A 9,926-nucleotide genomic window follows, 5' to 3' on the forward strand; every position below is an offset into this window, starting at 1 on the left:
TCCTGGCGGCCTCAGACCCGACCTTGCAGGGGTACAGGTGCCAGGAGGGGCACAACCTGGCCAACACCATCTTGCCGCACATCAGCAGGTCCCTCTTCAACTGTTTCGGTGCTAATTTCTCCAAGGACGTGACCTCAGAAGCGAGGAAGAACAAGGCCTTGAAGCAGCCGACCGGCAGGAAGAGGAGCAGTATCGAGGAGGGCAGGAAGGAGACGGCGAGGAACAGGGACGTGTACAAGTCCAGGAAACTGACCGGGGCCCACAAGTCATAGGCCAAAAGGCTAAAGTGATTGTTCAGGGACGAGGGCCAGATAGCCGGCAAGACGTGCTGCGGCAATAGTGACATCGGAATTCAACCAAAATAAGTTGTGATTGTATATAGCAAATGAATATTTTGCTTTTGTTGAGTAATATTAAGATGTTTCTGCATGCTTTCCTCACGTATTAAGTTTCTAATGTGAAAATTAAGTGATTTATTAGATGTTAAAAACTTACGTAAAAAATTGCACTAAATAAAAAAAAAAATAAGTAGCTATTTCGGGCAAAAACTTATAAGATATGCTAAATATTGCTATTGATTCTGAAAATATAAGTGATTATCTCTGCATTTGGTGATGTTTGTGCATCTAGCGTAAAATCTGAGGATTTTATAGCCTTTTTAAGTTTTGTTATACTTATATAAAAAACAATTAATCGGGATTTTATTAGGGAACGACTTTGAATTTTTTGATACCGCTGCTCATGGAGACTCATATATGCCTAAGGGAGGTGCCTGTTTTAGTTTCAGGTCGCTAGCTGCTTTGGTTTTGAAAATATTTAAATTTTAAATTTTTGAAAATCGGCCCCCTGCGAATCGGCCCCGCGCCCCGTTTCCCGTCAAGAGATTGTGAAGTCTATGTGCTGTGCAACAGATATCCTGACACCAGATATCAAGGGGTACTGCCTGGTTAAGAGCCCAAACATCAGTAAGGAATGTGAGATCACCAAATTCCGTTTTCTATAATATCCCAATTTTCTATGCTTAAATATAAGGGTGGACTATATATAGGACGCCAGAATTGGGCCTAGAACACTTCCTTGAGGTACACCAAGCTTTACAGTGGTAGTAGATGATTTTTTGCCGCTAAATACAGTACATTGGTGTCTATTCGTTAAGTAATCTTTGAACCAAGAGAGTATTGGACCTCTGATCCCATAGTGGTACATTTTGTTAATAAGAATCTTATGATGTACTGTATCAAAGGCTTTAGCAAAATCTATAAATATGGATAAGACATGGAGTTTTTTGTCAATTGCAGAAAGTACATCATTAGAAAACACATTTAAGGCTACAAAAGTGCTGCACTTCCGCCTAAAACCATATTGAGAAGGGTTTAATATATTCTTAGTTTCAAGATATTCAATTAAATAAACCTTCATTAAAGTTTCAAATATTTTAGAAAAAATTGTAAGTTGAGATATTGGTCTATAATTTTTAGGGTCATCATCGGGACCAGACTTGTGGATAGGTGTAATTTTTGCAGTCTTCAACAGAGATGGAAAAGTTTCAGTTGTAACAGATTGATTAAAAAGTATAGCCAAAGGGATAGAAATCAAATGAGAGTTTCTTTTAATAACAGAGGGTGATATATAATTAATGCCTGATTTTTTATTGTTTAATGACTTAATTACTGTAGCCAAATCAAAGGTAGTAACAATAGGGCACATCATATAATTTGGAGAGTTACCTTTAAGATAGTCTTTCGGATCTATATTTATATTTGGGAGTTTTCTGTCAAGTTCAGATGCAATAGTGGAAAAGTATCTATTGAAGGCTTCCGATATATCTGACGGATCACTTAATACTGAATTATTATACTGCAATGACTTGATATTGTTTGCTTTGTATGTATTACCTTTTAATTCATTGACCGTTTGCCAAATCTTTTTGGTATTTCTGCGAAAATTTGTAAATATTTGGAAATAATAGTTCCTTTTGGCAACCCTAATAATCTGAGTAAGGTAATTTCTATATTGTTTAAAGGTCTCATGAGAAACTGTTCCAAGTTTATACATTTTAAACAAGTTACATTTATGTTTGATAGATTTAAGTATTCCGCCTGTAAGCCAAGCATTATGAAGTCTTTTTGTAGTCACATATTTTGTTTTAATGGGGAAACTTTTATTGTAACATTCATAAACTCTTTCATAGAAAAGATTAAAATTATCATTTGAATTTTCTAGATTTAGTAGTTCCTCCCAGTTTATTTTATGTAGCTCATTGGTAAATATATTATGATTATTTTTGTTGAAGACTCTAAAATTTATCATATGTTTGGTATTAGGTTTACATTGCTGATTGATATTAATGAATATGGGAAGATGGTCTGATATACAATAATGAAGGATTCCTGATAGTGAGGGAGGTGTGAAATTGGTCCATATTTGATCTAGTAGAGAGGGTTGACCAAGCTCAGGAGTATCGGGAAATCGTGTTGGTCTTGATATGTGGGGGAAATAATTAAGTGTTTGCATGGAATTAAGGAATAAATTAGTAGGAACATGAGTGTAATGTTCTAACAAATTAATGTTGAAGTCTCCTATAAGCAATGATTTGTTAAGTCTGAAAATGTCATTATTCAGCAGATCATTTATAACAGACGTGAATTCATTAACACCTATATGTTTACTGTTAGGCCTGTAAATAACGGCAATTACATAATTTGATTCACCTAGTATTAGTTTGGAGGTACAAATTTCAATATTTTCATTAATGAAGCAAAACTGGTTCAATAATTCTATCTTCAAGGTATTATTAGTAAAGATAGATATTCCTCCATGTTCTCTTTCAGTTCTTACTAAGTGATATGAATCACACCCTTCCAATGAATAAAGATGTTTAGTATGTTCTTGCAGCCATGTCTCAGTAATAGCAATAAAGTCAGGTGGTTTTGGTAAGCCATTAAGAAAAGATTTTAATACATCAAAGTTTTTGTGAAGTGATCTAATATTAATATGTATAATGTTAAGGTAGTTGTTATCTAATGACTTGGTTGCCGATATATAATCCTCAAAATTAAAGTATCTAGATAAAGATTTAAGATCTCGCTGCCCTGATATTTTCTCTGTTACATTTAATTCTAAGTTCAAGGAGAACACATCATTATCATCATACAAAGAATTATATAAATTATCCATATGTTGTAAACAAGATGACACGGATTAATAAATACAACACACAAGTATTTACAAAAGTAAATAGAGTAAGAAAGTCTCTCCAGGTGTGCAGAGAGGAAGTTATGACTAAAATTAATCATATTACTTGTAAAAATAATAATTATTAATTTGTAATAATCACAGCAGTAATTGTAGTAGCATTTGTAAGCATCCTAATAGAAGAAAAAACTAGCAGTGAACTAATAATAACAGTAACCTTAAAAATATTGACTTAAATAATGTTAATAGAATTGATAGCAGAAGTATAATTAATAGTAATAGTAGTAGTAGTGGTAGTAGTAGTAGTAGTGGTAGTAGTAGTAGTAGTAGTGATAGTAAAAGTAGTAGTAGTAGTAGCAGTAATATTAGTAATAGTAGTAGTAGTAGTAGTAATAGTAGTAGTAGTGGTAGTGGTAGTAGTAGTAGTAGTAGTAGTAGTAATAGTAGTAGGTTAGCCTTGGTAGGGGTAGGACGTGTGTGTGGGTCGCTCCGTGTTTATATGCTGTTTTTTTCTGGTGCAAACACTATGAGCCTGTCAAAATAGACATGGTGATTAAGGAAGTGAATATCAGTGCAGCAAGGAATGCGGCAAGGAAAGCTCGATGGACGTGTAGGTTCGTGTCTAGTGTTGTGTGATTTAGAAATATCGTAAAACACACGGGTTGGGCATCTTAAGATAGAACGGCGGGTGGCGACCGTCGATGCCCGCCCTGACCTCTGACCGAGCAGTTAATGGGCTGGGACGGAGGGTTGCCAGCGACAAGAGAGGCTCCCCTCACACCTCCCAAACTGGCGGTTCTGTAGCTACGTATATTTAATCTATTACTTGTATTTAGTTCAATTTAGCCTTGAAAGAGAGTGAAAAACCAGTGTTGGCAGTCGACCCGGTGTTGTTGTTGGGTATGGTCGAATCAGTGTTATCAATATTTTCATTTAGATTTCATATCCACCAGAAAAAAACAAATATATACTTAGCGTAATGAAATGATTGATATGGAAACATATGTTAACGTAAAGGAAAGAAACGGAGCCAGCCACAGCGCCTTTGCAGCTTAAATTTTGTCATATAAATCAATTAATCATTTCATACACCTTGATATAGGCTACAACGTTTATTTAGAGACACTATTATTATTATTGTTATAATTATTATTATTATTTTGTCATTGTTACTATTATTAGCGTTGCCATTGTTGTTATTGCTAGTATTAGTAGTATTACTATAATATTCTTGTCATTATTATTAGTATTCATATTGCTTGTGTTCATACTATCACTGCTATTAAAACTACTGCTTACTTTATTATCGACGTTAGTGTCATTAATATAATTTTAATACTTTGTTTACTTCTGTTCTAATGCAATTACAATTATTACTCTCTCTCTCTCTCTCTCTCTCTCTCTCTCTCTCTCTCTCTCTCTCTCTCTCTCTCTCTCTCTCTCTCTCTCTCTCTCCTTCTCACCGACCTCTCTTCACACTCTACGGCCTACGCCCCTACCCCCGGCCCCCTCGCTCCCCACACCGCACCAACCGCCCCTTGGTTACGCTAACCTCTGTAACCTCGATGCCATGCTGACACTAACAAATTTCTCCACATCGCACTGATAATATCTCCATCCCAACTCTCTCTCTCTCTCTCTCTCTCTCTCTCTCTCTCTCTCTCTCTCTCTCTCTCTCTCTCTCTCTCTCACCCTTTGAAAACAATGTGTCAGCCTATTATATTGATTATAATCCTATCTATATATCTGTCAATATCGCTAAATTAATAGGAATATTAATAATAGTGTCATTCCACAGTAGATATCACTACTACTTCCAATCGTAATCAATAATCAGTCATTATTACTACATGTACTACCAATATTCCTGTTGTCATTAATATCAATATCTATAATTTTATAAATGCCTGACCCTCCAAACCAAAGAAGATGCTGCGTTTGTACAAAAGAAGATCCCAGATGTATAAATTGTGCATGTGTTGAGGAGAAAAGACGCTGTACGAACTGTAAGAAGAGCGACAGGTGCCAAAATCCCCTGGGCAGGGATCAGAGCAGGGAGGATAACGATGAAGCGCGACATCGCGGGGACAATGAGGGCCGCCGGGGAAGGAGTGAGCGGGGGGAGGGGGTGTCGGAGGGAGCTGCTGCACAACCGCCACCTCCATATCCCTCTCAACCGGTACCACCCCTTCCATTGGCACCTCCAATGTTGCCACTACCAACACCACTACCACCACCCCCTCATTACTCTTCCTCTTCGACTGGACAGGGCGCGGCGGAGGTCGGGGGAAGCATTGCTTGGAAGGGGCTAGCGGAGGGGCAAGCAGCGAGGTGGGTGGATGACACATACCTTGAAGTTGTTGGGTGGTCTGCAAGAAATCTTTTTGAACCACCCAGATGTGGAGCCACGACATTTATCATCAAAGAAATTGTCACCCTGTTAAATAACTACATCCAGAACACTCAACTGGCGCCCCTATCCCTGAAAATTGTATTCACTCTCCCCCATCTCTTCCTCCAAAAAGCACACCCAAAAACCAAACAAGCCGAAAATGTCGAGGCATTAAGAAGGCGAGTTGCCTTGGGGCAAACTAACGAGTTAGATGCCCTCCTTGGAGAAGCCAGAGCCATACAGGAGAGGCTCCCCGAACCCCAACAAAACAACACCTCCACAGAAGACAGGGCCTGAAAGTTTGCAGACAAAATGCGACAAGGCAATGTTGCGTCTGCAACACGAGCCTTGTCAGAAAATTCCACACGGGGTGTGCTTCCACTCACCAGGGACACGATCAATCAACTCAAGGAAAAACATCCTCCACCGAGTGACCTGAAGGGACTGAGACTGGCAGGATGTCACCAACCACCGAATCCAGTTATATACGAAAGGATAACAGGAGATATGGTGTGGAAGAAGGCCCTCCAGACTCGTGGCAGCGCGGGGCCCTCAGGACTTGATGCACGGGGATGGCGAAGCTTGCTGAGCAGCGCCAACTTTGGCAATGCAGCTGGTGACTTGCGCAACACCACTGCAACACTGGCAAGAAAACTCGCCTCCTCCAGCTGCCACTATGTGGACGCCCTGACGGCATGCCCTCTCATTCCCCTGGACAAGAGGCCGGGATGCAGGCCTATAGGAGTCGGAGAAGTCCTGCGGCGCATCGCAGGCAAATGCATCATGGCTGTCGTCAAAGAAGATGTGAGAATGGCAACAGGGAACCTCCAAGTTTGTGCGGGGCAGCAGGCAGGAGGAGAAGCAGCAGTCCATGCCATGCGGGAGATATTCGACCACGTGGAGTGCGAAGCAGTGCTTCTTGTTGACGCCAAAAATGCCTTCAACACAATAAATAGAAAGACTATGATACACAACATTAAAACCAAGTGCCCTAGCTTAGCTATGTATGTCGAAAACACCTATACATACCCGACCGACTTATACATAAATAGCCACAGTGGAAAAGTGAAAGTGTTAAAATCATCTGAGGGAACAACACAAGGTGACCCAATAGCCATGGCTATGTACAGTCGGCTATAGAGAGTAGTGACACACTGTCCAGTAAGTTTCGTTCAGAAAGCGACATCTGGCAACCCCTCCACGCGACATGAAAATTAGTATATCCTATCGAAATCGTACTGTTGTGGTGATCGGTGGTCACAGGTGCACTCTTCATAATTTTAAGATAGATATTTATCAAAAGTGTCCGTCGCTAACGCTTAATAAATATTTTTTCTTTAGGCTCTGTCGCTACATTTTGACACGAGCTTTTAGTTTCGTTCAAATTTAGTCAAGAGCAACTCTAAGTTGTTTATCAAACTATGATACATTTAAAAATATACTACACTTGTTAGGGGAGATTGTTATGCCTTTTAACTAAAAACTAAAAATTCCTGACAGCCGAGATCTTGTTCTTTATAATTTTTTTATACGTAATAATAGGCTATAAACGTTCACATGATGGCGTCGTCGACCGCGGGCCTTGACGGCTGGAGCAGCGGTATTCTATTAAAGCCCTTATGTCCGCAGGCACTGCAGTTGAGCTGCCACGTCAGTGGCTGTGGAAACGTATAATTTTTAATACCTAAAAAAATAGGAGAGAGAGAGAGGGAGGGAGGGGACGGGAGACATGTCCATCAGCGACAAGGGGTCAGCTAGTCAGCGACACACACACACACACACACACACACACACACACACACGTATTTATACTTAGATATTACGTAATATTCACGGAGAAATGATTTTAGATATTTGGTGATCTGAGTTGTCTTTGAGGCTTTATAGTGACGAAAATTAAGGCTGCGAGTTAAACAGACCCTCAAGCCTGTTTGCTGTTTGATGGTGAGGAACATTAGTCACTGCCTGCCTCTGTGAAGGACAGCATTGCACGCGGTATTTTCAAAGTTAAATAAGAAAAAGTGTTTCAGACTGTTTGTGATGTTTTACCTCGTCATCATCATCATCATCCTGTAGAAGACATTCATTATCGCATTTCTAAATTGAATTCATGTAATCTGGTATATTTCTAACTACATTATATTATAATATAATATAATATACAATATTATAATTTCACGGTTACACACACACGGTACACACTGAAACGCGTCACTAACATCGCCAGTGAATGCGTCACCGTGGTATAGTTGCCAGATACCGCCACCAGGCTAAACATTCTGAAAACCGTGACACTACTCTCTATCGTCGACTGTACGCCCTGGGCCTATCAGTCCTCCAAAATGAAATCGCGTTCGCAGAAACACGGGTGAAACAGGTGGCTTATGCGGATGACCTCTCAGGTGCTGGTAAAATCTCAGACTTAAAAGGGTGGTGGGACACTGTGAACACCGCCGGCCCTGAGATAGGATACATCCCTAACGCCACCAAGTCTGTTCTTATTGTCAAACCTGAACATTATGATCATGCCGCAGAAACATTTAGAGGAAGTGGCGTCATTGTGACAAAAGACGGACAACGACACTTAGGTGCAGTTATCGGGACAGAGGTATATAAGAAGGAATACGTGGGAGACAAAGTAGCTGAATAGGTGAAGGAAATAGAAGCTTTGTCTGCCATTGCCAAGACTGAGCCACACGCTGCCTATTCAGCGTACACCCACGGCATCCAACATCGGTGGACGTTCCTGATGCGCACCATCCCCGGCATCAGTCCACTCCTCCGACCACTGGAAAATGCCGTCAAGAATGTATTCTTGCCGGCGCTGGTGAAATCTCATGCTTTGGGGGAGGAGGAGAGGGATATGCTAGCACTTCCCCCAAGACTGGGTGGGATGGGGATCACCAACGCTGAGAAGCTGGCTGATAAGGAGAACCAAAACTCCATCAGCCTTACCAGGTCACTCATCAACAGGATCATCGCTCAGGAGGCAGAGGGCGAGATAGAGCAAACAGAAATAAGAGATATTAAAAGAAAAATCTCAGAAGAAAGGCAACAGGCCCAAAAAGACGAGCTGGACCGTCTTACACACCACCTGTCCACAGAAATGGGTAGAAAAATACACACAGCACAGGAGGCAGGCGCCTCTAACTGGCTAACGTCATTACCAATCAGAGCAAAGGGCTTCAGCCTCAACAAACAAGAATTTGTCGACGCCATTGCTCTGAGATATGGCTGGCCGATTGAGGGACTGCCTGATCTCTGTGCATGATCACCAAATGATGTCACCCACACCCATGACATGCAAAAAAGGAGGCTTCGTCTGTATTCGACACGATGAAGTGAGGGATCTGACAGCCAGCATGCTCGGGGAGGTATGCCAAGACGTCACTACCGAGCCGGCACTGCTTCCCCTGGACGGCGAACACCTTCGGTACAGGACAGCCAATACCTCACAGGAGGCACGGGTTGATGTAAGTGCCCGCGGATTCTGGGTGCGCGGACAGCGGGCGTTCATAGACATCCGCATATTCGACCCGATGGCTGCCTGTCACCGTGAGCTGCCCCTGCAAGCCGCCCACCACAGGAACGAGCAGGAGAAGACAAGGGCATACGGTGAAAGAATCCAACATGTGGATCAGGGCAGCTTCACCCCCCTCGTCTTTACCACATCCGGCGGGATGGGTCCCAGGGCCCAATGCTTCTACGCACGCCTCGCGGAACTAATCTCAGAAAAGAAGCATCAGCCAAGGAGTCACGTTGTCGCCTGGATGAGGTGTCGCTTCTCGTTCTCCCTGCTCAGGTCGCCATCCTATGTCTCAGGGGCACCAGACACTCTGGCCCAAAAGCCACCAACATCTCCAATATGGACTATGAAGCCACAGTGGTGGAGAGTGACATTAGGGTGGGTCGTGAGTGACTTGAGTAGGGAAGGAAAGGGGGATCTAGACGTAATAGATGATAGGTGATTTAGTGTCAGGTAGTATTAGTGATATGGTTGGATGCCACAGTCATTAGCGAACAGAGTTGGGGCTAATGACCTCCAAGCTATGGAGCCCTCCATGATTATGTGTCGGGAAAATAAACATGGGTGGAGGTATCATTTATGTAGTAGTAATAGTAGTAGTAATAGTAGTAGTAATAGTAGTAGTAATAGTAGCAGTAGTAGTAGTAGTAGTAGTAGTAGTAGAGGTAGTTTTAAATATAGTAGTTCTGGTAGTAACAGTAGCAGTAGTAGTAGTAGTAGTAGTAGTAGAAATATAGCTGAAAAAATTTAAACCAAGTAATGGTGAACTAAAACAATTAGTAATAACATTAGCAGCTATAACATCAATACTAA

Source organism: Eriocheir sinensis, chromosome 22 (assembly GCF_024679095.1).
Source record: "Eriocheir sinensis breed Jianghai 21 chromosome 22, ASM2467909v1, whole genome shotgun sequence".
In the NCBI taxonomy this organism is placed as follows: domain Eukaryota; kingdom Metazoa; phylum Arthropoda; class Malacostraca; order Decapoda; family Varunidae; genus Eriocheir; species Eriocheir sinensis.